The sequence below is a fragment of the Macaca nemestrina genome, chromosome 5, assembly GCF_043159975.1.
Source record: "Macaca nemestrina isolate mMacNem1 chromosome 5, mMacNem.hap1, whole genome shotgun sequence".
NCBI classification, from domain to species: Eukaryota; Metazoa; Chordata; class Mammalia; order Primates; family Cercopithecidae; genus Macaca; species Macaca nemestrina.
In genome coordinates, this window is record NC_092129.1 from 123,617,124 (window position 1) to 123,623,123 (window position 6,000).

At 30.6% G+C, this 6,000-nt stretch overlaps 1 long non-coding RNA gene across 2 annotated transcripts in view; it reads right to left on the reverse strand.

Moving 5' to 3' along the window:
• Window positions 1-4,839, reverse strand: part of LOC105479521 (uncharacterized) — a 162,214-nt gene extending 157,375 nt beyond the window's left edge. The window contains exon 1 of one of the 2 annotated variants that reach the window (XR_985954.2): window positions 4,798-4,839. This is a non-coding gene — a long non-coding RNA (uncharacterized lncRNA). The other variant, XR_985955.2, reaches the window with a different exon arrangement.
• Between the last annotated feature and the right edge of the window lie 1,161 nt (window positions 4,840-6,000).

The window sequence follows — 6,000 nt, forward strand, 5'->3', positions numbered from 1 at the left end:
TCTCTCTTTCTTTTCAATCTTTTGATAAATAATTTAAATTTCCCTATACTTTGTGTTAGGTAAACTTTATTTTAGTGAGGCTTTGAATTGAAAGCTGATTTTATTGCTCTATTTTCTGAATATTTTATAGTAATTTTCAGAATCCAACTGAACAAACATATTTTAGCAGTAATTCCTTGAGCTGTAATAACTTAAATAATTTCATTCATGCTTAAAAAGGAGGAAAAAAATGTAAAAGGTAAGTGAAACAAGATAAAGGGCCACATGTTTTAAGAATTATTTTTCCTAAATTCCTACTGGCATTTAATTAGATAAAGAAGAAAACCCAATTATGAAGAACTTGATAGCATTATTCTCTACATATGATAATGCTTATCATAAATTTAAGCAATTTTCTGAAAGAAAACTATTGTAGTTTTCCATTTTCTTTAAATCAACATAAAATATACTGTATATATTTATATTGCACACCATAAATATATACTACTTTCACTAATTTTAAAAAAATTTAAAAATTTTTTAAAACTTTAGAAAATTATCTTTGAAGACCATTTGACCCTGGTTATAGTTTATAAATCTTTTAAAATACTATAAAAGGCCAGGTGTGGTGACTCATGTATATAATCCCAGCACTTTGAGAGGCCAAGGCAGGAGGATTGCTTGATCCCAGGAGTTCGAGACCAGCCTGGTCAATATAGCAAGACCTTGTCTCTACAAAAAAAAAATAAAGTTATCCAGGCATTGTGGTGTGCACCTGTAGTCCCAGCTTCCCAGGAGGCTGAGGCAGGAGGATCACTTGAGCCCAGGTGGTTGAGGTTGCAGTGAGACATGGTCACATCACTGCATTCCAGCCTGGGTAGAAGAACAAGACCCTGTCTCCAATAATAATAATAATAATAATCATCATCATCATCATCATCATCAAAGTGCATTAATATATTCATTATACAAACATTTCATCTTTTTATAATTTTGTTTGAAAATAAAATGTACTATATGTATCACTGAGTATATCAAATCCTTGAATATAAAATAACTATTTTGAATCTTTTATAACTTTCATGATGTTTGAGTTTTAAAATGTAATAGGATATACATCCTCTGTATCAGTCTTGAGGCTACAGATTTCATGAGGACAGAGCAGATACGATTGTAGACCAACAAGAGTCAGACTTAACTTTTAGAATTCCCAAGAGCCTTTTGATTGAGAAAATTTACTTCTCAAAATAATGTAACATTTTTCTTTTATGCAAGATAAACTTAGATTGTAATGATGGTTTTCAGTTAACGATGCCAAAGCAATTGAGCCTTGTTTATTAGAGCAATATTTCAACTTAGGAAAGATCCATTCCATTTTTTTTTTCTAAGAAATGCTGAAGATACATCGCTCTGCTTAAAAACCTCCATGGATTCTCTAGGAAATTATGCAAGTTCAGATTTTCATTGGCAAGGGATTTCCCGCTTTTCATTTTAAATGTAATGAATTATGACCATGTATATGGTGTTAATAATACAACACTTTGTGTTCCCTACTGAAGAGACATTTCACTGTTGGGCTTTTTCATATTTGACTTTGATCTTTATCTTAAAGATCTCCTTGTAGCTGAAGCTTAATGATTTAGTGTCACAATCTTGACAAAAATCAAGAGGAAAACAAAATTTAAAAAGAAGTTAAAAGGGTGAAAATAAATAAAAGGTAGAATGATATACTTTCCTTAAATAATAAGCTCTCAGGAGTTCTTGGTTGAAAAAAAATATGCTGGGAGTAGTAACAGAATTGTAGATGATATTTCTCCTGCTATAAACTTCACAGGAAGCAGAAACAGCCTACTTTAGAATTGGGCCACAGATGCCAATGCGTAGATGTGGGAAGTGTAGATAATGAGGACTAGAAAGAGGGTAATGCAACATTTCAGAAGTGCTGAACTGTTCAAATTCTTTCTGACAGCTTCTATTCAACAATATCCAAACTGAAATCCCACTTGCTCTTATCTACAATGGACAAGTATGAGATATTGGCAGTAAGGAGACAGATAAAGGAAATCGTCCAAACCATGAGGAGGTGAGGTCTAGATAGCTGCTCCAAGTTTTTTTTGTTTTGTTTTGTTTTGTTTTGTTTTGGAATTCCAGGTAATAATCTTTCAACCCAAACAGCAAAGAGAAAAATTAACTCAGCTTCTAACGTGGAGCCTAAACTAAAGACTTGTATTTTTCCATCCTGCAAAGATTGTTTTTGAAATAATGAATAAAATAGGAAGAAAAAAACAGAAAAGATAGAAAAAGGCAATAGTATATATACACAGAAAAGAATTTTTGCAATCAGTTGTTCAGTAGTGCGATGTCTGTATTTCTTACAACAGAAAAAATGAAGAAAATATTCTTCATTTTCTAATATATTTTAAATATCATTGTTGCTATTCTCATGGATAGTTTCGATTTCTAAATAAACAGCAGCTGTAGCAAATTATTTCTCCATGATACTTTAAGCTTTTTGAGTTTGCAATCTAAGCTTTGTATTTAAATTTATACTGAGAATCCACATTCTTTCAATAATGTACATGAGTTAATATACTCATACTTTCTAGGAATCTATTCTTAATACCTAAAAATATGAAGAGATTAAAATTGAATTTATAGCATCTTTAGTCCTATCATATACTGAAAAGAGAATATAAAACTAGGACATGAGGAAATTCCTTAAAATTATATTCTATCAACAAATAATTTTTAAGCACTGATTTTATGCATGGCAGTTTATCAGGTGCTATGTAATATTTAAAAATGAAGCTCCTATTCTTAAAGAATATAGCCACTGACCTATTTCTGAATTCTATATTTTCTTACTTTGTTATAATAATTTACAATAATTATCTAATTGATTTTCCTTCATCCAGCTCTTTTCCCTTTAAAGCCACCTAAGTTCTTGTTTTGAATCTATTTCAGTTGTTGTTTACTATTTTTTTTCAGTATTAATGTCTTCCATTGAGGACTCCTGCAAATTTGTTTTTCAGGGATAAAAATAACATGTCAGTGAATGAAGGTCTTCCCGTCTAGGTTGAGTGTTACATAAATTCAGAGATCACATTGTAATTACATTTTCCTTAATCAATAGACATGTACCGGTTGAGTTGAAAGGTAGTACAAATCAAATTGCTTTCAACAACAAATAAATGGAAAATATTTTCAAAAGAATTTTTGTAAAGAAGGAAACCTGCAATTTGCTATTCAAGTTAGTACGAAAAATGCAAATTCTTTGAGTAGTAAGTCACTTTGTAAGTTTCACATTTTGTTGGACACAATTTATATTTAAAATTATTTAAGCATTGAAAGTTGTAAGAACAAGAATAATTTCTTATACAATTAAGGATTGTCAATGAAAATGTTTATTTTACAAATAATCAAGGGATTATTTAATTCTAAATACATTTATTTAAATATTACTGCTTTCGGCTAATGAATGAGAAATTAGTAGAGAGTAAAGATAGAAGAACAAGTATAAACCAGAACTTAAGAAATACCAGAATGAAAGTGACCCATGGTTTATTTAATTAACTATTACCAACCCACTGATGGCAGGGACATTTGCCTAAAGGGCAATGTTCTCCATGATAATAATCTTTAAGTATATCTATATTGTTTTATCCACTTCTTGTAAGTCCTCCATTTATGTATTTTTCAAATGCTTCTTGAACCTATTAATAGTTTTAATGTGTATCACAGCTTTAAGATACTGATTTGAGCCAATTAAATCCAAATAATATTTACCAAGTGCTTATGATAAACCAGCCTCTATTCTGACAAAGAGATACAAAGGCAAAACAGCATCTTCTGTTTTAAGAAAGTTGGCTAACATAAACATTGTTATTAAAGAGTGATAAAACTGGTAATATTACAGGAAAAGTATTATAGGATCCCTTTAGGAGGAACATTTAACTAGTACTAGTGGGGGTACAGGTTTTCAAGCTTGTCAGAAAACTCGAGGTGAAGCTAGGCAGTTAGAAGTGGGGAAGATAAAGAAAGAAATGAAAATTCCAAGCAGGGGAAAAAAATATAATTAAAACCAGAGAGAAGCATGAATCAGTGGTGCCAAAAACTAAAGACAGCTCAAAGTTGCTGAGAGATAAACCTCTCAAAACGACATTAAGGGAATGACCACTATTTGGAATGTCTTCGAATTTGGTGAATAAAACTGTTGTATGGGGTTGTGTTTTCTTTTTATTGAGATGTCTTAAAAAAACTGACCTTTTAGAGCAGTCATCATAAGAATAATAATAATGACTACCCTTTGTTAAAGGGTAGTTAGTTGTGCTGAGTGCTTTGCATGTCGTATAACTTTATCCTCACAAAATGGTTTGAAGAAGGTTATATTGCCAGCTACATTTTATAGAATGAGGAAATAAGCAAGTAAACTTACCCATTTAAGTCCTAATTTTTTCCAAGTATAAGAATTCAAATAACTTTAGATGCCTTCTCCAAGCACTTTAGGTTTCTCTGTATCATTTTGAGGTAATAATTAGTCTTACTAATTGCTATTTCAAGCAAAGAACTTTTTAAGTGATGTTTTTTGGTGCTAAGAAATTACTTGTTATTTTCTCTGTTCTCCAGAATAATGTAGAATTTTCTATGAAAAATAGCAATCCTATTTGTCACTGATTTTATTTGAGAAATAATTATTTTTGCTCCCCAAAGCTCTTTAACTCCTTACCTCATTTTTAATCACTTTCTAAATTACCATCATTTATTCAGTCATTCAGGATTAAATCATGGTTATTATATTTTAATATCTGTTCTCTTTACCTTCTTTGAACTGACAAGTTTCTCTGCAAAAATGGATGTACTGTCCCTGCCTTTTGAAGCAGATGATGTATCTACTATTATGACAACATCACTACTGTGACCTCTTAGTCTTGATTAAACTAATTTCCTATTTTGAAACCTCCCAGTATCATATTTCTCTCTAGAGCTCAGACAAAAATTAGTATTTCTTTGTGTTGTCATTAATTTGTTTTTCTGCATTTAGAATATGTTTATTACATTTCTGACATTTAAAAAAGGAACTATGTCAACAACTTAAAACAACTTCCATTTGGCATATTATAATTAAATCCCATTCAGCCCCACCCAAAATTCCTTTCTTCCTTTTCTTGATATTTCCTTCCGTGAATCAAAGTATTTATTTTATTCTAGGCCTTTACTTTATTTTATAGATTTATATTATTTTATAAGATATGTTGTTTCTGAAACTTGAAAGTAATTCATTTCTTTTTATATGAAGACATTTATGATTTTTTTAAATATTTGACACTAATAATAACATCATGCTGTAAAAATGAAATCCTAGTTGAGCTTAGAAACATTCAACTCTCCATCTATTCCTAACCCAAATCCTCAATGTATTATATTATTAACCCACAATACCTAACTCTTTTGACCACCTGTTCTCAAATGTTGGTGTGAAAAATAATTACTTCAATAACTTATTAAAATGAAGATTATCGGGCTCCAACATAGGATGGCAGGATAAGATACAAGAATTCTTATCTGTAACAAACTTCGTTATAGAATTATAATATAAAGCGCTCCTCAGGTAGTCTTAAGAATCACTGCATAGGACTGCTATAGAACACTCACTGTTACAGGGCTGTCCTTTTGGTTGGGAAGTCCCTAGATACAGATTCCCAGGAAGCTCACATAATTAATTTATTTAAAAATGATTTTATTGAAGCAAAATTTATATACTATAAAATTCACTTGTAAGAATATAATTCAAGACTTTTAGTACATTTATTGGATCATGTAATCATTATCACAATCAAATTTTAGGATATGCCCATTATTCCAAAAAATTTCCTTATGCCTTTTTGCTGCCTTCACTTTACTTTCTGTCATTACACGTTTGCCTTTTCTGGAGATTCCATGTAAATGAAATCATGCCCTATGGTCTTTTTTGTATGGCTTTTTCACTTAGCATAGTGACTTGAGATAAATCCATGTTTTTGT